At 39.6% G+C, this 25,447-nt stretch overlaps 1 protein-coding gene across 4 annotated transcripts in view; it reads right to left on the bottom strand.

The window, feature by feature from the left end:
• Positions 1-25,447, bottom strand: part of Bnc2 (basonuclin zinc finger protein 2) — a 402,638-nt gene that overhangs the window by 82,935 nt on the left and 294,256 nt on the right. The gene's annotated exons all lie outside the window — the stretch shown is intronic.

The following is a 25,447-nucleotide window of genomic DNA, read 5'->3' as shown; positions in this document are numbered from 1 at the left end:
TTGAGCACTATGACAAAGGTTATATGGTTTGCATGTTATTTTTTTTGTAACATTTGTCTATAAAATGTTATAAAATGTTATAAAAAGATGGCTAGCTCCTCTTCTGCTCCACAGGACCTTCTCATTTCTAGTGAGACCACGAACTTGATAGTCATGGGCATTTTGTAAGCAGGTTAGCCAGCTCTTTCTTACACATTATTCCTGGCGCATACTTGGATAGAACACATTTCTAATACCTTAAAACTGACAAGAAAACAAACCCAAAGAAACAGTTCTATCTTTTATCATGGACATTCAGAGCGAAGTAACTCAATTTTTGCCGATTCTTCACAGGAAACATTCAGCACACCACCCTCTCTGGTTTTATCTCTGACATTTATTTATATGTTAACCTAGATATCTGAAGACAATTCCTCTCATTTCTTGACACATACAATATTCCAGTCATAAATTTACCATTCTGTGGTTCCACACCGCTCTCGACATGTATGGGTTCTATGCCCAAAGGCCGATCCCAGCATGGTGTACTGAGCTGGCCGTCTACAACCATCTACTTCCCTTCACTCTTCTCTCTTCTATCCCAAAGTCGTCTTCTCTGCTCCGGATGTTCAGCAAATCTTAAATTTCACCTCAAATGCTCACTCTATCTGCATAATCACTGCCCATCTGTGTTTCCTGCACTGAGTGTAAGTCTCACAGAGGAAGCTACCCAGTCTGGTTATAGTCTGTCACATGCCATTTCAATATTAAAGTAATGAAGTTGCAATATGCATGTCTACTCACTGGTATGTAAATATACTATAACCACTTTTCCAAGGGCAATGGGTCTTCAGAACTCCCAGGCATGGATCTCACCACTCTCTCTAATTGTCAGCAATAATACTACATCACACCACATACACACACACACACACACACACGTGCACACACACGTGTGCGCATGTGTATACCATACAATAGGTTTCAATAACATATGTCAAATCCATACTACCTTATATTTTCTAAGTACTTTTTTGTTTGATTTATTTATATTTTTATATAGCAGACTCAGGCTAGCAAGGAAGCAAAGCTGCTTACTGCACAAGCGGATGACTTGGAGAGACGGAGCAGACCCCAGGAAACCATGGAAAGATGGAAGAGCAACCCCTGACTTCCAAATGCTCATTGTGGTACACATGTCTCCATTTCTCTCCCCTTCTCTGTCTCGATCTATCTGTCTGTCTGTCTCTCTTTCTCTCTCTCACATACACCCAATAATTAAAAAGAAAAAAAAGTAGACCTCTTTGTATAAGTCTAACCTTGATACAGAAAAGTTTGATATTTCCTCTTAAATGAGCACATGCCAAAGTCACCAGTCCTCGTGATGAGTGACTCTAGGTTGTCAACATCTTTGGGGTTCTACATGCTGTCAAGTTTCTAGCCAGGAACACAAGAACGTTGTGGTCTAGCCTGAGAAAGTGGTAGGATTTGGTATTGTAAAAAAGATATTCTAAAACTCAGCACAAAATCATCTACCGTCAACAATAGATATATGGAAAACTGATTTCTATATTCCAAGTGAACAGGTGACCTAAGTTACGTTTCTACCCTAAACTGGTTATCTGACAGTTTTCTCAACTTATTTTAGACTCCAAAACTGAACTGAGCATGCCTGTAGAGTTTAGACCATTTTTTCTCCATTGATATCTAACAAATGGCTGGAAAGACCTGTCTGTGTCTCTGATGCTGAAGGAACTGTTCAGGAACAACTCATCCCTGCAAGGCTCTGAGTCACAGCACTGCCAAGGTCAGGGAGACCTTAATTAATCAAGAAACTGCTGGCCACACATTCACTCAAGCAGTCTTAAGAGAAGCTGCCTCTGGACCCACTTTCCTTTCTCCACAGATTATCAGCCATCTTTACATAAGAAAAAGATGTGCAACTTCCTTATTGGGTATGCAACTTCCATACTGGGTAGAGAGCCTACTTCTCGGCCTTCGTCCTGGTTTCTCCTCTGCCTGGTTGGTCTTTTGCCTAGAGACGCTGTTACCAAAATGGAAAATTTTCTTTTGGTCATGAGAGCAAGAAAGTGCACTCAGCACCACCATTATGAAATGAAACTCAGGCGATGAAAGGCAGCAAGCCTAGAGGGCTCCCTTTCTTTCATGTGCACCTCTCTTCTCTGCTCAGGGCTATCATCCACTAAGCCAGGAAGATTCACTGTACCTGGCCGGGCTCCATATGGGATGCTTGCTCCAGCTCTCTAAATATGAGGACTACAACTTGGTTAATATCCCCCCTGCCCCAGGTCAGAAAGCAGTAGGTGCTAAGGGTTCACAGATTTTAAAAATTTCCTCTATCCTGACTGCACATTGCAGATGGGAGACGGTGCAGGGGAAATTCCAGGTGAACAAATTGTCCTACAAATGTTACCAAATTTTATGAATGAGTAATGGCTGAAATCCTAGGTGATTTACTGCCGGAGATGGCATCTGAGGCTGAAGTGAGGGGGCTGCAAATTTCACTTGGCTACTCGGCTTTGCTTTGCCTTTAATTTGGTGGGAATGGGTGTTGGATTTTTCAGTTTTCACAGTTTTTTCCAGATGACTCAATTATGTCAGACCTATGCCTGGCTGGAAACACCCATCTGTCACAGGAGACAGGGAGACAAGACTAGGAACCATCAACCCCCCCCCCCCCCCGCCCCAGTCTTCACTTAATGAAAAGGCATTTTCAGCAATGCTAACAGAGGGCACTAGATTTACCTTAAATCAAACCCCGTCAGCAGAAAAAAGAAGTCCTTTTCCTGTTAACGTAAACACAGGTATCTGAGCCCACAGCGTATAACAATGCCATCTCTCTGGCTTCAGCACAAGCCTCCCACCACAAAGTCTCTGTGCTCTGGCATCCGTGTCAGAAGATCAATCACACAGTACAGCATTCAGTTAAAATTCCCCCAGAAGTACCTGCCACAAAAATCACACTGGGTATTTAAGATGCTAATGCAAATACAAAAGAATCAGAGACTGATGTAGGGCCCACTCCCATTTCTGTTTGAACCCATCTGGTGACGGAATTATACGTGTGCATATGTGTATATGTGTGTATGCACAAGCATGGACACCTTTGTAGGAGCAAGATTTGACATTCACCACCCCCTTAATATCCATGTTTTTTTTCCTTCCTAGAAGAGCTAAGAAAATGAAATTCTACCAAGGCATCCGAACACCAGATTATCAAAATAATCTTCATGCTCTCAAAGAGAACAAAAGCTTAAAACTCTGATGCTTTGACATTCGGTAAAGGAAACTGTGTAACTTTAAAAAATTCTCTTATTTTGGAGACTATAATATAATTACACATCATTTCCCCTTCCCTCCCTCTAAATCCTTCCAGACACTCTTCCTTGCTCTTTTTTCTAGTTCATGACTTCTTTTTTATTAACATACTATTAATATACTATATATGAAACTTCTGAAGTTCTTAGCATGATCACTAAAACATAACAAATAAAAATATTTAAGCCAACAACCTTCATTAAAACTAAGATCTTTTTTGGCCTCAGTTTCATAACCTATAAAATGGGCTAACGCTGACACAGTATATTCATGAGCACTAATGAAGGTCAAAACAACAATAAACTAGGACCTGAGCAATGTGTAATTACATAAACAACAGAGTGCCCTAGCCTGCTACAGGATGACAAAGGTGCACCCAATAAAACTACTTTGTTGTTTGGTTCTTACATTTTTTTTACAGTCTTAGTACATGAACAAATGCACAGTTTATTATAAAACCTTGATGTTTTAAGGGTTTCTATAAAAACTATTAAGAATATTATATATGAAAACATAGAATTATTTTTTATCATAGACAAAAGTCATCTTACCCATCAATTAATGCATATATTTGCCTGAAGACTATACTGTCATAACATGTAAATAACTTTCTTTATGTAAGATAAATTCTGAAATATAGAAGCTGGATGATGAGGTTCTTATGCAAATAAACAGCAGAGATTATTATCCCCCTGAAAGTGCAGACTCCAGGAAAGAGGCTTCACGAAGAACACAGACTGAGACTTGAGAAAAGGTTTCTACTAACCAAGAAACATCTCAAGCACAGCAAAACGAAGGCTGACTACATGGACCAGAAGAGACCAGAATTTCCTTTGTAAGATGCTGGGGTTACAAGTTATACAAAAGCCAACAGCTGGAAAGGGTAGTAGGTTGCGACTGTGGGGGATTCAGAAGAAAAAAAGACCAGTAATTCCAGCTACCGGGCAAAACAGTAAGAGTAACCTGGCATGTAAAGCATTAGGGGCTTCTTCACACTACAGTTTATACTAAATAAGATAACAGGCCAGCCTCTGGAAAGGTCTGAAATTCATATTGTTTACAGACTAGTAGGATGAATACTATTGGTCAGGTGGGCAGGAGTCAATGTATAGACAGTGCCCGCCATTATCTGCTCTAAAATAGGAGGCACCCAAGTCTATGCCCTGGTGCAGGGCAAGAGAGGTGCAGCTAAACACTCTAGAATGGTTTCCAAGGGATGATTTACCTCTATTGTCCTAGACCACCTAGCCCGAGATCCCTAGGCTTCAAACCACTTTTCATGCCCTTTCCACATACAAAAGAGTTAGCTGCCAAAATTCTGCTGGGAATGGTTTGAATAGCTAACTAAATGGGGTTAACGAAAGGGGAAGTGTGTGTGTGTGTGTGTGTGTGTGTGTGAGAGAGAGAGAGAGAGAGAGAGAGAGAGAGAGAGAGAGAGAGAGAGAGGCAGGAAGAAGGGAGTGATGGATGAAAGTGAGACTTTCATACTTTTCTCACCCAGACTTTCACTCAGCACTAACATCTAACAGCTTAGTTAATTCCTTTTAAAAGGGAATCTGCAAACTGCTTGTTAAAAAGGAATCTAAAGATCTGTTTTCTGTATCTTTATTCAGGTAAGATTCATACACTTCCTTTGTTTGAGATGTTTCAAGCTGACATGCAAATCTTGTTCTCCCACAAAGGCTAGCAGAGTTTCTAGTTCTTTTTGAATGGTTGCAATAACATTATTCTTCCAAACAATCACAATTTCTATAGTCACTAGAAACTGTAAGCAAGTAACCCATTTCTTGATGATCACAGGAATTTTTTTTTATCGTATTCTTTACACTGAAAGAGAAGTGAGTAATTATTAACTGAACTACTTCTTTCATTACTAATGGTCCCCCCACTGGGTAAACCTATGTTCTTGATTCTAGTAATTTCCAAACAATTTCAAATGCTGTTTCACTGATTCCTGAAGTATACTCTAGTTCTTGGAACTGGTAAACAAAGCAGAAAACTACCTTGCAGTTAGACTGACCCAGAAGGAAACACAAGGTAAGAAAGCCAACTGCCTCTTCATGAACTGCTACCGGGACTGCTGGCTGTTTGCAGAATTCTTATGTCAACAGGACACTATACAAGTGTTAATATTGCAAGTGGAGGCAACATCCAGAGGGAATTCGATGTCATTAGCTGCAGAGAAGAGAGTGTGGAGATCCGAGAGGGAATCACATCAGATCCTGGAAGTGGGCAGTCTGTGGCTATCAGCAGCGTGCAATGGAGCCGCTTCAAAGCCGACTAGGCTGTGACCCGAATGCTGCACATCCCTGTGCCCGGGGAGAGAGGATCAATGCCTGTGTTTGCTGAGCTCTGGTCAGCCCCTTGGCTAGAAAAAGATGCGTTGAAAGGCATGCTAAGGGGCCTCTGGGCAGCCTGGAGCCTGGTGTTAGCAGAGTTTGTTCCACGGCTCAGATACCAAAGTCTAACTCACCTTCTCTCTCTCTCCCTCTCTCCCTCTCTCCTCTCTCCTCTCCCTCTCTCTCCTCTCTCTCTCCCTCTCTCCTCTCTCCTCTCCCTCTTTCTCCTCTCTCTCTCCCTCTCTCCCTCTTTCCTCTCTCCTCTCCCTCTCTCTCCTCTCTCTCTCTCCCTCTCTCCTCTCTCTCTCTCCCTCTCTCCTCTCTCTCTCTACCCCCCCTCTCTCCCCCTCTCCCTCTCTCTCTCTCTCCCCCTTCCTTCTGTCCCACCAACTCCCCTCTGGCAGTCTGTTCAGTGTCACTCAGTTGGGATGGATCCCGTTAAAGATCTGACGCTTAGTGAGGACTCTAAGGTGTCTGGAACGTCTGCCTCTAATCATAAACACCACAGCTGGCAATGATGTGGTCAAAAAGAAAAAAAAAAACCACCTTGATCCAGTACACATTCTCTTTGATGTCTCTGCATTGAGTTCACTGCCCAGAGAAAAAGGTACAGATTAAAAAAAAAAAAAAAGGTTTGGAAAAAAAAAATCAAGCTTGACATTCTCAAATCATAACCATATGCCTTCCAGTTCCATGCTTTTAAAAAATTTCATATATGTGCGCATATCTATATATCTATCTATAGATACACAGATATATATCTTATTACATTTTATTCTAAGAAACTAAGGGAAGAGGCATCTGACAATGATAACATGAAACAGGTTTAGAAGACAATGGCAGGTTGAGAGAAAAGACTTCCCAAACGGGGGTGGGGGAGCATCAGCCCGCCACTACCAAAAAAGGAAGAAGCCTTCTGCCAAAAACTGCAAGCTGCAGCGACCTTAAGTAGAAGACTGTAGCTGATTCAAGGGAAAATGAAAACTTCTCAAAGACAACACTTCTTGTGCTGTGCCTGTGCTTGGAAGAGCCTTCTGCCCCCTTGCCTTGGGGTGGCCTGGTGAGCACACAGCCGCACTGTGCTGGCAGCCCCAGGCCACAGGGTTCCGATGAATATTCAGCCAAATTAACATACATTTTCTTTGTGTTTTTCTTGGTGGAGTTTCAATTTTCTTCCCTTCCTTTCTGATTTAAGAAAAAAAAAATCCTATGAAGACCTATGCTGGTCTTGATATCCCTGACACGCCAGGCCTGGCATCTGTGCTATGAATTCCTTTTATAAATTAGATGCTAAGATGCCCAGCAATTATAGAGGAACTTTAAAATATCCCAATGCACTTCTGCATATTCTAAAACAGTAAGTTATCAAGGATAATAGGTATGTAAAACCTAAAATACCAGATCTGACTTAATATTTATCTATTATCACCAAAATCCACATTACAATACATGGGTACCCTGAATATCCAGGCCACGAGCCCAAGGGTTCTTTATTTCCATTCAAAAGCCAGCTTTTCCTAGTATATACAAAGAGGGACACAAAACTGAATCACTCCATGTGCTTCTTTATCTCTTAGTCCTTAAGTGAAGAATTTTTAAAATCTATTTACAGCTAGTAAGAAACTAGGTACTAATTAAGCTTTACCCTTTAAAAAAGGAAATAAAAAGATGTTTTAATTTAAATAGTTTAAAAATGTTAATTGTTGAGTTAAAACTACCTCTCTAAAACGTATTCCAAATGCAGTAATCAGGTGAATTTATAGGAGGTAAATGATAATTGGACATTTTCTTCGATTCTGTGGGGGAAAAGAGCAAATTAGCTTTGCCCTGGTCAGCCACACTGTGACACAGTTCGTGAGAATCTCTATAAACGGCTCCCAGGCAGCAGCCCTTGCTAACAGTATCCAGATGAGGCCAACAGGCTGGACTCTGCTGTCTGGTGTTCTAAAGGGAAAGGAGGCTTTGCAAATGAGCAACATTCTCCCGTAACAATGGTGATGTCTTTAGATTTCGATAAGAGTCAAATTTATTGAGAGTTAGTTAGTGTTGTGTATAATGTTCCCTGTGTCGAGGAGTGAATCTGTTGGTTGGAGGAGGGCAACTTGGCTGGGTTCACAGCCAAGAAGTCTCAAAAGTTGGAATGTCCCTATAAGGTAAGTTCTTTCACTTTTTTTTTTTAACATAGGCAAGGCAATTAAATATTCGTTAATCATAGTGCGAAGATATGGTAACATACACTAAAATGTTGGCATTTATTACAATATTTACCTTACCACACTACACTAAGGTTTTCATGGTATCTAATATTAAATACAGCTCTGCCAAGAATATTAGCCCTTTTGTAACCACAAGAATGTTTTAAATTGTACTGCTTACCTGGCAGAAGGAAGAGAGAAAGGGGGTGGGGGATTTCTGTCTGCAGAGATTTACATTGACAAATTAATTGCTATCATGTATGGGGAGGGGAGAGAGAAACTGAGAGAAGGGAGGGAGGAAGAGGAGGTGGAGAAAGAGAAAAGGAGAGGTTTCACTTTGCACACCTCATTTGGTGTCCTGAGAGGCTAAGTACCATATTTATAGTACCGTCACGTTCATACATTTGTTTCCTTTCTCAAAATTTAGACATGAGAAAAGAAAGCCATTTACTTTATTTTCACTGAACAGTAAATTTTGGGTGTTTATAAAAGCAGCTGTGCACAGGCTTGACAAAACCATGTAGTGTCTCTATTTCAAAGGCGAGGCAAAGAAATTATACTTAAATCTAAGAAACTGAATGATGTACCAGATAACTATATAATTTGTAGATCAAGCCAAAATAACACTTGGCACAGATAATGCAGACCAAGATTTCTACCAAAGTCTTTGAAAAAGCTTTCGGGTACAGAAGGGACACCAACAACCTGCCAGTCTCCTGGTTTACTTCTTGGGAATCAGTCTTGGAAAGAGTGAAAACAGTAGTATAAATCCACAGTAGAGCAAATCTACGCTCCACTGTATGCACATCTGCATAGCATGAAGCCTCTACTATAGAAAATGGAAACAAAACTTAAACAGAAGACACTTCTTTCGTTGTTTTGCTCTTTTAAGACAGGGTCTCCCTAGGAAGTCCAGGTACCTTCATCTCTCCATGAGTGACTGGATTCCAAGTGTGTCCCCCCAACACCTGGCTACAGATTTTTGCTAGCATTCATCTGATTGCGTTAAAATCTCTATTATGTGAGGTTTTGGTTATAAAGTTACAGAAGTAAAATCTTAGTAAAATCAGAAAATAAAATGTTTCATCACATAATTTGGTGGGTCAAGCAAGAACACAAAAGCAAAAGCAGAAACAGATACATCATCAGGATATGCTTGTGTTGTGAAGAAAGGGCATGCTAGGCAGGATTAGTAGATTATTATTAAGAGACATAGGCAAGAGTTTGCTCCAAAGTTCTTTCAATAGGGATAAACGCTCCCTCTCTGACCTACTTTCTCAACAGTCATTGGAAGAAAGAGAAAGCATTTATTAACGACACTCTTTGTCTTCAGGGGTCTAACCTTCACTTGTCTAACAAACTCCAGTGCCTTCCGCCACCAATGAAGAAGAGGGATGGATGTTGGGGTTCATTCTTCTGGAAAGAACTACAACTGGAAAGAGGCACCAAAACCAATGTAAAGTTAGAGGTCAGGAACCTGCTCTCTTCAGCTGGCTTGGTTTCGAGGGCTCTTCAGTCTCAGCAGATAGATTTCCAGAGTCACTCCCTTTCGGGACTCTAACACTTTGGGGATAAGAAGTCTGTCTCCAAAGAACTGGAGCCTGTAATGTTCCTGCTGGGAGGGTTCCTTATTTTATAGCGGGCAGTGAGCTTTAATGAAAATAGTTGCTCTCCCAAGTCAGCACAGATTCAAGCTAGACCTGGGGTTTCTGTATTTCAGAAGGCCAGCCACAACTGCTCCGACTCAGCACACAACAGTGACGGTAACAACTGCTTTGCTGTTGTTGAGCTTTTGCAATGTGTCAGGCACTTACCTGCCATTCTCCCCAGGCCCATCTCTACTAAACACTTCCTTCTTTTCCCTTGGGCAGCCTTGTTAGATAGATGTTATCATTATCATCCTCTCAGTTCTACAGAAGAGAAATGTGAGATTCCCCCAGGTTAAATCATACACTCAGTATCATACATTGAGCAGGACACCTTCCGAGTGGAGCTAACAGAGCCTTATCTCAGCATAAGACAAAAGGCCACATGTATGAGAATGTTGGTATACATAATTGGAGGCTGGCATGAAACATTTCAAGAATCCAAATCCAAGGACCAAGTCAAACCGTCTTCTAGAATCCTCTTTGGGGAGGCCTCACAGACAACCCACAGCTTCTGGCTACAATAACCTGCTTCTGTAGGACAATGTCTGTCATGCCCCCCTTTGGTGAAAAGTACTCATGTATGTATAGGGGACTTAGGAGGACTTTCAGTCTGGAGCAGGGTGCTCGTCCCATACTATGCATCACTCAGAAAATGCCACCTTAGGAAGGCACGCGGGTCAGCAGATAGTTGAAGTGAGGAATAATTATGATCTTTGACTCAGGATTTAAAATATAAACATAAACTATATAAGTGGCTTCTTACAGTAGGCTACTCAAAACATATTACAGGCAAGCAATTCTGTGTTCATGAAGTATATGGCCTGGCCAAGAAAATAGCAAGGAAAAACACAGGTTCAAGCCATTTTCTCTCTCTCTCTCTCTCTCTCTCTCTCTCTCTCTCTCTCTCTCTCTCTCCCTCTTCCTTTCTCTTTATTTTTTAAAAAGATTTATTTATTTATTATGTATATACACTCTAAAAGAGGGCACCAGATCTCATTACAGATGGTTGTGAGCCACCATGAAGTTGCTGGGAATTGAACTCAAGATCTCTAGAAGAGCAGCCAGCACTCTCAATCTCTGATCCATCTCTCCAGCCCCTCAAGCCATTTTCAAATAATTTTCTCCAAGAAAGACGGAGGTGGGACTTTCTCTAGACACATGAACATTTTATCACAGCCTCTCTCTAGGCAGTTGTGGGGCTTATCCTTGTCCCAGTGAGTGGGACCCAGTAGGAAGTCCTACAGCAGAAGAACTGCCAAAAATAGCAACAACAAAAGGCACAAACAGGAGAGAATTCCAGATCCCTGAAGACTAAGAAATGGTCAAGCTGCCCTGGAGTTTTCTAGATGACTCACGGGACATATGCAGCTCATACATATGTGCAGGTCAGGAACCATGAAAGGCGTCTGCAGAAACTCTTCTTAAAAAAGACAGGAGAGAAACAGCAGAAGCGCCATGCCATTTCTTTCTGCTTTCCTTCTTTGAATCTCTCTGTAACCCAATCAAAGCCAGAAATAAGAGATCTGAATAGAAATGGGTAGGGACATAGTTACCGATTCTGCAAGGCAAGCGCTATTCCAGGACCACTCCAGTGCTTTACAAAAGGATCTATTAACACAGCAGCGTTTTCTTATTAATTGCCAAGAGCAGGTAAAATGTGAACGCTTTACATCACTAGAGGAGAAACCGGAGCAGTGCATTCGTACTTTTCTGATAGCACGAGAAGGCTAGTGTGCTGTTTGCTGCAAGGACTACAGCTATCAACTTATTGACAATCGCTTTTTCTCTGCTGCATGTGTCTTCATGTTTTCTAACACAAATTTACACTTTTCTTTTAAAGATTCTTTGTCACATCAAATTTCTTTAAAATGGCCCTTACCACTTAACAATAATTATGACACTAAAATTTCTTATTGTGCTATATAGGGTTTATAAATTTACCGATTTTATGTTGGGGGGGAAGCAGGACACTTTCAAAATCATAGTAAGAAATCCACATGATGGCTGCAATTGCTTTTAAATACTCATATTTTTGTATGAGAATTAGGCTTGTCTGTGACAATGTTCTTGGGAAAATATTTTAAAGCTCCCTTCCTCCAGCAACATGTTCAATGTCTTCTTTTGCCAGAGGCATTCACTCATTATATAAATCAAACAAGTGCAGGGCTGTGGACAAAAGTGACTAGTAAGGCCCAAACGCATTCCTGTGCTTAAGCTAAGCAGCTTTGGGTGCATTGCATGCAGATGTCAGGTATTTTAATAAAGAGCTCCATTGTGCAGGCCCCACCACTCCTCCATAGCTCCCAGCACTCCCCAGAAAGAAGGGTGGGGGAGAGGGGAAGAGCGACAGCCATTCCAGCTGGAGCTGGAACCTTGTCTGAGTCAGGAAAACCACAGCTCATAAGCAAAGAGGAAGCATAATGTTCTACAAGGACAAAACATTAGCAGAAATGTCACTCAGCCCCAGTTCCACATGTTGGCTGCCACGGCCTCTTCCTCCGAGCATGCCCGATTGATATAAATTCCATCTGCTCAGCAGCCAAGTGACAGAGAAGAAAAACCGGCATCTGGTCTCCATTGCTGTCGGGTTTTTGTTCCATGTTAGACCGTAGCTAGAAACATATGAAGAGATGAAGGTGCTGGCAAGCGACTCAAAGGCTCGACTGGCATAAAGGAGACTTTCTGATGCTTTTCACACTTCACTCTGGAGTTTTTACAGGGATGGGGGAGGGTGTGACAGAGAGCTGATAAACCAAACAGGGGGAGCCAATAGGGCCTGAAGGTCATTTTATGTTTCTCAAGGCTTCGGTTTTTTAAAAAGGGGTTTTAATGTTAAAAACTATAAAGCACAACATGTATTCCCCTTTCCACCCATTTAATGCAACGGAAGGTAACTAAGTCACACAAGAATGTTCTTCAGCTAATTTCCCCCTTCTCTTAAACATCCACTGGCTTGGACCTGCTCCATAGGCACTTTACAGTCTCCTCTGGAGAAACTGAAAAATGCTAAAAATCCAAACCACCTCCCGGAAAAGTGCAAAGCCACCATCAAACCTAAGACAGAAAGGGAAAACAGAAGTAGAATTACGCCCCTTAGGGAGGAGGTCATTCCCACTTGACCCTCGAATCTCCATTGTATCAATCACCAGACCAGGAGACCTAGGAAAGCAAAAAAGAGCTATGGAAGACAGCACAACACAGTATTGATTTTCTTCTCCTGAGTGTCTCTGTGCATGCTGCCGAGGCGGCATCGGTGAGAACAGAGCAGGGACAGGGCTGGCAGGAAGGATGAAAAGCAGGTTCTTAAAGCCACCGGTGGGAACAATGAGGGGGGGCAAATTCCACTGAAGTCTTTGCAAAATGATAGCCTAGGATAAAAAAGATACTTTTGATCAAAAGAATATAAGGACTTTGAGAATGATCTTGTATTGCCGTACTGCTTGACAACCTGAATGATGTTTCCTTTACCTATGGCAGGCCCTACGTTCTGAAGCTGCTTTCTGGTCTCCATTTTCATCTATATGCGTGACTACCTGAGGTGAAAACCATACATGACAAGAGGTGAGATATGCTCCCTCAGTATTCAGAACAAGACAAAAGACGATGAAGCCAGAGGAACAGAGCTGACTGGTGGCCCAGAGGCAGTCAGTTCTGGGATGACTGTGGGATTAATGACTTGGGAAACTGTAATGAAGAGTCACTCAGAAAGAAATATGCCAGAAGATCAACAACACCTGATCCTTGGTCCTTCACTCGCCTAGGCCCTTGGAAGTCTTGGGAGGTTGGTGGATATCCATGGAGAAGCCAGGCATTTTAGATGTATTCTTTAAAAAGATTTAGGAATTAAAAAGACATGAATCTGCGATTTCAGTAATTTTCTGATTTTTTGTGATGATTTCATATTCTAAATATGCATGCATTATTCTACCTAAAAAGTATTAAGTGTTTACATTAAACAGTTTGTCAATTAGGAGGATTTTGATGCTTTTATGTGTAATAATCTCTTTGAAATATTTTACATACTTTAAATAACCCAGTGCTTCTTAAATTAACTGAATGAATAAGAAAATCTAATTATAAATAATATTTTACCTCTAAATACAACAAATAATATAATGCCCACACCTCTAAAAAAAGAAACAAGCAAAAAAGAAACACAAATCAAAACCAATCCTCTAATAGACTTAAAGATTTTTCTTAGCCAGATTCAAGAAACACGTCTATCAAAAGTTAATAAAACCACATAACTTTTTTTTTAAATCAAGGCAAAAAATGAAACAAAAACCAACAATTAAGAAAAGAATATTTGCAAGACTAGTATATTAGTGTGGCATCTCTTTAAGATATAAGAAATTTAGAAAAACAAATAGAAACGGATTTGTATTGAGACTAGAGATGTGTTAGAATTCAAAAAGACATTTTGAGAAAGTGGAAATTCAAATGAACATGAGAATCATAAAAGCTCAGGAAATCTTCTAATTAGTACCAAGGAAACTTCTCTTTGCAATAGACCAGTACAGAAAACTACAACCAATTGCAATTGTGGAGCCAAGTCCTGATGGATACATCTATGAAACATTTTTTACATCTAAGTCTCAACGATCACAGTAGAAGAGGGGAAGGAAAGCTGTTAAGAGCCAGAGATAAAGAGTTTGCTGAGAGACTGTGTCTCCTAGGAATGTCAGAAGTTACATCCATAAAGTCTCACCAACATGACTGCCTACACCTGAGCTGAACAAGAACAATCACATCGGACATGCCAAGGTGAATGGAAGAACGCCCAAGAGGCTTCAACCCAAAAAACTCCAGGCAACAGAGGCATGCCGAGAGAGGGAGAAACAGTCCTCCCTAGGAAAGAACACACAAATTGGCTCTCCAATGCCAGATGATTAGCCCTGAAAGCACACATACAAGTAACATTATACAACTAAGCAGGCTGTACTTATGTATTTAGGAATATATGTATGCAGCAACAATTAACGTAACAAGAGGCCATGAAATTGAAAAAGAGCAAGGAGGGGACTATGTGAGGGTTTGGAGGGAGTAAAAGGAAGGAGGAAAAGATGTCATTGTATCATATTATCAAAAAGAAACAAAACAATAAAAAGAGATACACAGGAAAGCAACATAATACCGTTTAGACCATCCACTTGCAGAAGACCACAGACTCAGCATTTCTCTCAGTACCTGCACAGCCAGCATATGGAGGAATGGGCACATAAACGATTCTTCAAAGTATGTGAAAAGGCATTTAGGACCATGTGTGAAGCTCATCAGTATAACTTCCCGTAGTTTATGCTGCTGGGGTGACTGAACAGCTGAAGGAACCTGCATAAACTTCACTAGCAAGCCAGGATACCACTCCTCCGTGAGTGACAACTGATGGGCCGAATCGCCAGGGAGCTGCAGAGGAGTTATTAATGGTGACAGGTACACTACCTGGGAGACGAGTTGAGAAGGGGAAAAGATTATTTATAAGCGAATAGTTAACAGCTGTACCTACTGCTAAGCATTACATGGATGCCACAAACTGTAGAATTCAAATCCTGAGTTATTCAAGCACGAACATCTGCCTGTCACCCAAATGCAATGCTTCGCTACAAATTAAGGTGGGAGAGTAGAGATGTTGTAACGATGCCTCACCAAAGAAGGCAATGTCATCCCAGGGCTCAGGTAGAAGGGGGAGGAGAGCTGGGATAACCATACGGCGAATTATGTTTCTGAGTAATAATGATGAATTTGCAAGAACAGCTTTGTAATTTTTCCTGAGGGCTTTAACAACAGAGCAGATGCCAAACTGCTCAAGTTTGCTCAGATCAAGAGCGAACTGGACTTGGGAATGAGGGGAGACGGAAGCGTTGTTGTCATTTAGAACGCCAAGGTGAGAAGATGAGAAAAGGAACTAAAAAGAAAGTACAGAGCTGGGTTTAAACAATCCTGGATTCAATTTTATATACAGGTAAAAGCGATATCTGCCACTCTGGCGTGTGGCTCTATGACAACTGAACCATAAACTCTAAGTAGTAAGAGACAGGAGAACCATGTGTTAAAGGACAACAGGAAAACTCAAGAAACATTAAGGGAAATGAGCTGAAAGTTCTCAACTCAACGTCTGAAAACTCAATCTACATTGGGTTAAAAATAGCCAGGAAGAAGAAATAGTCTCAACACATATTTACTCTTTAAAACCTCTAGCAGCTGAGATTATCCATAATCATATGCACTTGTACCATCACCATCAAGAGTCATTTAACAAATGGCAGATCCGATAAAAAGTGATTTTTAAGAATGACTCTAATTTTAGAAAAAAGATATTATGTGAAGATACATATATATGTGTGTGTGTACATATGGAGATATATATATGTGTGTGTATACATATGGAGATATATATATATATATATATATATATATATATATATATATTGCTAATGGAAATGAAGTTAGCACAAATCCGAGAGAATACACAAGACAGCCTCAATAGACAGAAAGTATTTCTATTTGTTCCTGCTCTACATGAATTAGTGTCAAGTGAAAAAGTCATGGAGTTGCAAACTCAAAATTGTATATATTATTTCCTTATTTTCACAAAAAGGAAAGAAAAATAATATTTACATGCAAATAATTAAAGGCTATTCTGTCCAAGGTATTCAAGAAGCCAATGGAAGTGTCCATACATGAGGTAGGAACCCAAACAACTACATGGTAGAGACATCCATGTGCATGCATTACTTATTCAAAGAACCCAGAGCAGATCTGCCATTCCATCTCTAGACAATTATTCTATATAAACATGTCAGTAACACATGAGTGTGCACTTCCTGAGACAATGTTTGCAACAGTAAAACACTGCAGATGAATTATTTTTAAAGAATTAATTAACTAAATTATGGTACATCTGCATAATTCAAAATTCTGTGACAGTCATACATGGTGGATGAAATCTCTACATACCAATATGAAAAGAGGGCTGTAGCTATTCCCTGATACTGTTGGCTCAAATAACCACAACTTTAGCGACTTCAAACAACAGAAATGTGTTCTCTTATAGTTCTAGAGGCTTCAGGTCCAAGTCAGGTGTCCCCAGAGCTGTACTCTCTAGAGGCTCTGCAATGAGCCTGCTCACGCCTCTCTGCCAGCATGCACTGGCTGCCGACAAGGCATGGCATGAGGGACATTACTCCAGCCTGCCCTCCATCTCGGCACCATCCTCCCCTCTGAGTAAGCCTCCTTTATGGATCTGCCCCTAGCTTCCCTCCATTTTTCTTAGAAGGATATGTAAGAGAATTTAGCAACATCCAGAGAGTTCCAGATTCTCTACCCTGAAAGCTGCAGGGTAGACTTTCTGACTGGCTGCAGAAATTCAGTATGATTATTTGGGGTATAGGATTACATATGGGGTACAATTTAAACTCAGGTAAGTTATGAAAATGTCAGATAATAGGCTGAGTATGTGTATAAATGTATATATACACTGAATGAAACCATTAATTAAAATCCCTAACAAGAACAGGTTAGTATTATAAATAAATGGAGGACTGTATACCAAATTACTAAAATGCTCGGAAATTATCTATAGGGAGGGACTAGAGACAGTTTTAAAAAAAAAGTTACAATAATGCTTGAATTCTATATTAATCTTGTATTTACTTTCGTAAAGAAAAAATAAAAACACATACTTTAAAGCAAATTTTATATATTTTAGTGTGTCATCAGGTTTTATCAAACTCTGCAATCTTTATGGCCTATATTAAGGAAGATGGGTTAGTCAAATCTGCATACTATAAAACAAATTAATAATTGTAAAATAAATAAAAATTTCTGTATATTTCAGGTCTTAACTTTTGTGCAAAATATTCATAACTAAGAGTTCCTAAGCCTCTACGAAACAAAAGTGAGCATTCTTACATCAATCTCTTACAAATCTCTTACAACTGATTCATTAAAAATCTCTAAGCCCATATCCTTTGATCTCATCCTCAAACGCAAAGTTTTAACGGGCATTTTGGGGACCAAGCAGCTGCACTCATCTGCTTCTAAAGAGCATTCATGGTTCATCCCTCCCTTAACAAACTTCCTCTCCGTAGTGCTTCTAACTGAATAGGAGTTTCATCCTTAGCTTTCCGGCCACTATAAATATTAGGGAGAAATTCTTCTCTATTACTGTATTTTAGAGCAAAAGCAATAGATGTTACTCTATTTTCTCTACTATTTCTCATTCACAGGAATTACCAAACAGTGTGAAAGTCAACAGAGATCCTGTGGCTCTCAAAGGAATGCATCAAAACTAAACTGTTTCCTCAATTTAGATGACGAGACACTGATCAAGATGATCTTTTACAGAAAAATATCAAATTGTGCTAAGCACATCTGTCAAACGCAGGAAAAGCATTTCATGTACAGGAGTGGAAACCACAGGGTGGAGAAACGTCTGCCTTCACACCCCTTGCCCATTCATGTGGGTTTCTTAAGTGCCTACTGTGTGGACGCTGTGCCACCATCCATGGTTGATGTTGTAAACTGTGTGGGAGGAACTGCTAGTGTCTTTGAATTTGACAAGAGATACGAATTCACTAATGGCAGCCTGTTGCTTTGACATGACAGGAGCCAGCAAGCCGGGACAAGAGAAGGTACAGGAAAGGGGCAAGAGTTGGACAGGTGTCCAGTAGAAGCAGCTCTGTAGTCAAGGCTGGCAAGGCCTGATAATTATGAATATTGTTGCATTTGCCAAGAGACTTGTTTAGCAATAAGCGGCGGGGGGGGGCGGGAAGAGGGTAGGCTTCTTACAAAACTTGCCACCCACCTCCCATGGGCACTATCAGCTTCATATGTCTATTAAAGATAATCAAGGGTACCCAGCCTCCCCTGAGATCAAGAGAAACAGTGATTATGAATATAATAACAGTTTTAAAAATTACCTAAATGTTTTAACGGGGGCCTTTATTTCTGACACTATCAAACACCTGCAAGTAGAACCGTAAAAAAACAAAAACAAGAGAACACAGTAACCTCATTTCAAAGACCACTCCACAGCGTCTTAAGCCAGCCGAACACCTCCAGTGGCTGTAGAGGTCAGGCAAGTCTCTCCAAGTCTCTCCTAAGGACTCTATTTTTTCCCACGTGTGCAAAGTCAGAAAACTGGTACCAAGAGAGTAGAACAGATTTCTGTTTGGGCTGTGACCTGAGAGTTGGGGGGGCATATTCTCTAAATTATTACTATTTTTTAAACAAAAACTGCTCAAAGACATTAGTTTGTGAAGCTAAGTTTCTCTGGGTGCAAATGTAATTGCCCTTTATATGAGCACAACTTCAGAGAGTTAGCTGTAGGTTCTAGTTCAATAAAAACAGGCAAATAAAAAAGGCTACCAAATAATTATAAAACACATGGTGCAAACTCTGCTTTGTTTGCTTTATGAGAGTAAACATTATTTACATTAAGATCTGGTCAGAAATAATACTCAAAGTGTTATACACAAAATCTGTCCAGTTTTCTTCCTTCCCATGCATATCAGCAAGTTTTTTTTTAAATCCAGCTACATTAACCTATTTAAAGATCTTTTACACAGTCCCACACACAAAAATGTATTTTTAATAAGAATTTTTATTTCAAATATAAATAATGTCATCAACAAGCTACCATAGCAACACACAAGAAATTTACTTTGTTCTTAAATAAGAGGGTAATTCCAAGAAAAACATCTAAGAGTCTGCAAAGGTGTCTGTGCATGCAAGAGATGTGCGGTCACTTTCTGTGCAAACCTAAGGACCTAAGTTTGAATCCGTGGCACCCACAAAGAAAGCCAGGCAGCAGACACACCTGTAACCCAGGGTTTGGGGCAGGGGTTGCTGGAGTCTTCTGGCTGCCAGTGTAGATACAAGTTTAGTGAGAGACCCTCCCCCACACATACCCTGCACACGCACATCTAAAGTCCTCCTGTTAGCTACATGGCATTCTTTAATTTAATGCTATTTCATTCTTTTCAGTTGCTAGTCTATCTTAACAACTTTAAAAATAATTATTTTTCTTTTGCAACATCAAATGTACTACTTCATGTTCTGGGTACACTATTAACATAGCCTCTTTAACTATCTAGATAGCTTATTCTTGCTACTAGAGTTGCACTTTGGGATATCAAGTACAGAAGCTATTAAGTGAGGCATCAAAGTAAACATCTTTTAATGGTCAACTGTAAGGCACATAATAGCCAAGAAATTGAAAAACAAAAACCATAGTTAGAGGCCAAGTAGAGTGGTTCATACCTGTAGTCCTTGTACTATAAAGGCAGACATAAGATGATCCTGAGTTCAAGGCTAGCCTGAACGATATAGTCAGACCCTACCATAAAAACATAAATAAAAATCACACTAAAAATTTTAAATCTTTAGTACTTTTCTACCCTTTCAATAAAAGATTCTAGAATTTAATTCCTATCCAAGGCCTTTTACTAACAAATACCGAACTTTACAGGGCCAGATGGTGTTTAATAATGTGCAGTAGAAAAGGGCCACCTTTCTTCCCAGTACATGCAGACATAAAGCTTCTCTCCACAGCAGGCCCTGACCACAGCCCTTGTCCCTGTTCTGCCACTCATGAGGAATGACTTGATGCTTGGTCCACCAGGACTGGCTCACTTCAGCCATGACAAACACCTATGGTATGTTTGGGAATTCTATAAGCTGAGCACTCAGAGACATCATTAAAAATTAAATTAATAAACTTGCAATAATTTAAAAACCAGGGTAACAGACACATGCAACTCTGTGTTGCAATCATTTGCTTAAGTCTAATTTCTGTAAATATTTTGCATACAGAATATATAAACCTGGACTGCTGTATAACACCTGTAGGTCCAACATTTAGTAGGTGGAAGCAGAAAATTCACAAGTTTTAGCCCACCCTTGGCTACACGGTGAGACTGAGGCCAGCCTGGACTACAGGTGGCCTTTTCTCAAGCAATAAAGTGTGTAAGTGAAGTTTCCTTTCCAACTTCACAGAATATCAGAGTGATGGCCTGAAATCAATTGGACATTCTCACCATAATCAGCAAATACTTGCAAATCAGGTCCCTCCTCATTTAGAAGGTTGCTAGAAAGCATTTAACCAACATAATTTAATCAATACAACCTTCTTTTGAGTAACGGATGGTTGTCTCATTTCAGACCATAGACTTCACCTGAAAATGCGTACTCATTAAGTTTTATAATCCCATATGTCCCCATTTGGGAACAGAAAGATAATTTTGCCATGACAGATTTAAAAAATAACTATATATTTTACTTGGATCGCTTACTTTTATGAAGTCTTGTAAAACATAACATGGAGTGTGATTTCTGGATATGCAGAATATTAGATATGACAAGTGAAGGATCTGGTTTGCGTCTTGTACAGAGATACCCTACACGCTCTTTGGAAATAAACAAGATTAAGTCTCAGGCCCACAGGTGTTTTATTTCTGTATATACCTGACTTATTGTGTGTTATAATCAATTATCAAATCCTAACCATTGCTTTAAAAAATTGTACATTGATCTGTAGTGATATGAAAGGAAACTTAAGTATGAAAGGGTGAAGCAGCACTGAACCAAAGCCAGTGGGGAAGGCAACTCACTGCAAGTCAGATGCAGAGATAAATTACTTCCCCCTAAATACAGAGCAGAACTGTAGAGGTACCCATCAGAACGAACCAGTACTCATGCTCTTGAACCTACATCTGAGTAGGAAGAGGATCCTGCATCTATCTGTCTGTCTGTCTGTCTGTCTGTCTAGTCTATCCATCCACCCATCCATCCGCACATTCTCATCTTTCGATTTCTAGTTATAAACTTAAACATTACATTTTAAGATTACTATTTGTAAATCATTTATGAAAAAATATATGAATATAGGTTAGAAACTAGCCATTCAGAAATCTTATGAATGCCAACAAGGAGAAAAAAGCAGGGTAAATGTTACCAGAGTCAAACATGTATGTTTTATAGATCTTCTGATAGCAGCTGACAAATTTTTATAGAAGTGGATTTTATTAGTGAAAAACCATCTAAAAACCAATTTTTAAGACAATCATTCTTATTAAGAGTAACATAGGAGGTTTCAATATAACTGTAAAAAAGTCAGACTTCTAAAGTACTTTTTTAAACTTTCAAGTCTGCTTAACACAGGCAGGCTTTGTGACCACCGAATGAATCAATAATTGTTTAAGTGCTGCCAAACAAAGGCGAGCGAGCAAAGTGCTCCTACTTAAGCAGACAGACCCTTTCCTCAGTGCAATGCTATCAGAGGGCCCTCCTCTGGGTGCTCCCCCAGGAAGCTTTCCTGGCATCTTCTGGTGTAAGTGCTCCTCCTTAAGTTCCTGAGACTGGCCATAGCTGGAGGATCAGTGAGTAGCAAGGCAGGAATGGAACATGTAACTGCAACCAAACTGTGGCTGACTTTCTCTGTGTTTACAAAATTACATGGCTTTTAGTCACAAAGAAATAGAGGATATCATTTCTAAACACCTCCAATGTCTCTCTTATTCAGATTTTGTTTCCTTTGTTTTTTTCTTGCTTAAGACATCATATTAGAAAACAAAATTTATTTTTTCATTTGCTCTATATAGCAGTTCTGTCGTCTATCATTTATGTAAATAATAAAGTACTTGTTTTCCTTCCAGAGTAAATATTCACTAACCTGTTTTTACCAAGCATCTTTTATCTTTACTTTCTTTTGTAGGTAAGGTCACACACATTGAAAAAAAAGTGTTACATTAAAATTAAATAAGTTTTCTCCATTTATGACTAAGGAGCACAAAAAGGCTGTGATTGAACAAATTTCCTAGTCAAATAGTAGGACAACAGCCTTTACATATTTCCGTTATGAACATACACATGATTTCTTCTAAAAACACATATAACCTGCTGGTGTCTAACCTTTTACTGCAACGCAACTGTCAGAGAAAGCCGTTAGAGTGTTACATGCTCTACTTCAGGAAACTTGAGAAGCAAAATAACTGTCTGCTTTCCACCTTCAGTCAAAGTTGACATGCTTCCCAATGGTCAAAAACATAATTTAAGAATCCTAGGTTGTTGCTTGGTTCCGAGGGGTAAAAATAGGAAATACAAACTTTGGGGCCTTTTGTTTATGTTTTAAAATTGCCCAAGTGTTATTAAAAGGTGAACTAAAAACATGTAGTGCAATTTGATCATCATTTGATGTCATAAAGAAAATACTATAGGTGGTGGTCCATGTTTACAGTCCCAGCACTGGGGAAGCAGGGTGACTGTGAGTTGTAGGCTAGCCTAGGCTAGAAAGTGGCTTCTAAAGAAGAGAACGCTCTTCTTTAGAACTGGAATAAAGACATTAATTCTAAGTAAACTAAAAGGAAATTTAAAGATTCGTTCTCACCTGACTGTTTTCAGAAAGATGAGGGCCCTTTTACGAAGTTTGAACAGATGTCCAAGGTCACTGAAAACCCAGCTAAACTACAACCTTACAGGCTGTCAAGTTCCCCATGTGCTTGGCCTTGACGCCTGGAGTCTGACTGTGAGTAACTTGCACGTCTTCATCAACTATGTCAAGTTAGACGATTTTATCGAAGTCTCTGCTACAGTCCTAATGTCAGCATTATTTCTATTTTAAATACAGTGACGACTTCCAAACAAGAGTCTTGGCACAGGTTCAGTTCCATGTGGGCATAATTACCAATAAGTCTCCCAGGGCTTTAGGACGACCACGTACTACAGTACTGACCCCAAACCGTTCACGACCCCCCATCCCCATGTCTATGTCTTGGGATCCACCTTGCCAACGCTCACTCTTGACTTTGTGATTTGACTTGCATTGACCAATAGGGCACCAATAACTAGGAAGGAAACAGATCCTTTAAAGACTTGCACACTTTAGCTTTCCCTCTCTTGCTACAGCTATGAGCAAACTGGCTAACCTACAAACAGTGAGCAGTAAACCAATCACCTTGGTTGTCCTAATGAACAACTATTAGCAGTAAGGAAGGTCATCCTAGACCACCCAGCCCTGGTCAATGTCCACTCACTGCAGATGCCCAATTTACCCCTAGGAAGCCAGTAACTTTCCGATAATTGGCATGGAACTTTGCATGGAACTGTGCAGGACTGGTGCACTCATTTGAAAGAACATCAACTTCCACTGAAGCTGCTGCTCTGGTTCCAGCCACATTCCTAATCTTCTCCAAAGCTTTCAACAGACTACTCTGCATTTTTATAGACTTTTTAATGATACACAACATTGCTAAAAAGAAAAGATGTGGTAAAATTTAACAAAAAGTATCTATAACCTCCACGTACACTTTCTTGCTGTTAAGTGCCACCAAATCCCTTCCTTCAGCCCTTCACATCACTAATAACTGTGTTAACTTGTACTATATTTCTACCTAGTATGCTTTTCTAGACTTTGGTTTTGTATTCATTTGTTTTCTCTTAATTTCACAAAGACAAACCACAAAACTTACTTCTCCCCATCAGTCTTGCAATTAAGCCCTACCCATCGTCTCTGCTCCAATATGTAAAGGTCTATTCACTTCTCAGAAATTCTGCCTAGACTTCTAATTCAAACTAAGCTCTGCTTTAAAGGAAAAATGTTAAAAATCTAACTGTAATAACTTTTCAGATGAATTTTGTATTTTCACACTTTCACATCACATATGTGTAAATAAATAAGGGAATATTTGGTGAACGTTTTCCAAATCAGAATTTTATGTCTGCTCTAAACCAAATTTGTATTAAAAATTTAAAAAGTTCAATTAACTGGTGGCCCTCAAGGTCATTACTACTAAACACAAGCAATTACTACTACTTAGTAACAAATTAACAAAAAATATGTAAATGTATGAAGCATGTATAAATATATAGTGTTATTAACTAATTTACAGCACACTCATAAGCCCTATAAAATAAAAAACCATGTTACACTTTACAGAATTATTTTTCTAAGTAGAAAAATATTCCTTCAACATATTTAGAGGTTTCAGATTTGGCCTAATTATTTAAGTTTTCAATAACTAGACAGAGGAAGATATTTATACCATTTGTCTATTTATTCCACAGGAAACTGTACTTTAGTTTTGTGAATGCCACTCTCAAGCACATTATTTGGATTTTAGTACTGTCCTTTAGACAAATACTCAAAGGTGCAAACTTATTCAATACATAGGTATGTCTGATCTCCCCGAAATGGACTCAAAATACTGAAAAAAAAAATGACCCTCACGAAACTTCCTCAGTATTCAGATATGTGAAGGTGATTATAGAAACATACAGATATAACAAGAATGAAAGAATGCTGTAGGGAAATAACATATTTTTGTTACCATATAATACCAGCATTTACATTCTGCCATCTTGAGTTTCTAGAAATATCTATGAGAAGGTGCACTTACCCTTTATAAAGAAATGCAACCAGCAATCAGAACAAAAGCTCAAACCTGTCTAAAATAATGGCAATCAGACTTAGGATAAGACATATTTGACCAAGGTAGAGGCAAATTTTAAACATTTGTGGAATTTAAACTATCAGACTATATATATATATATATATATATATATATATATATATATATATATATATATACACGCATGCTGTGGGTATAAGAAACAGCTTATACCCAGGATGCTGATTGGGCTCTCAAAGCACTATCTTCTGGTAAATAAACCATGAAGGAAAACCCTACTCTACAGCATTCTGTACAAAGTCCCCCTTCAAAGGTGCTCCACTCCAGTGGGCCCCTATCAGGGCCCAGATCCCCTTCCACGTGAGAAATACGGTACAATAAAGCCTACGTCCATCTAGGGAAACATTCTTAGAGTTTTACTGTACATCTTTGGTAATTTTGATACCCCAGTCATCAAAGTTATTCCACAATGTGAACCTTAGGAAGTATAATTTCTCTATTAGCAGCCGGGGTCCAGGTGGGAGGCAGAGCAGAGGAAAAGG

This window comes from Myodes glareolus, chromosome 3 (assembly GCF_982192425.1).
Source record: "Myodes glareolus chromosome 3, mMyoGla1.1, whole genome shotgun sequence".
In the NCBI taxonomy this organism is placed as follows: Eukaryota; Metazoa; Chordata; class Mammalia; order Rodentia; family Cricetidae; genus Myodes; species Myodes glareolus.
This window is presented reverse-complemented; position numbering and strand designations above follow the sequence as displayed.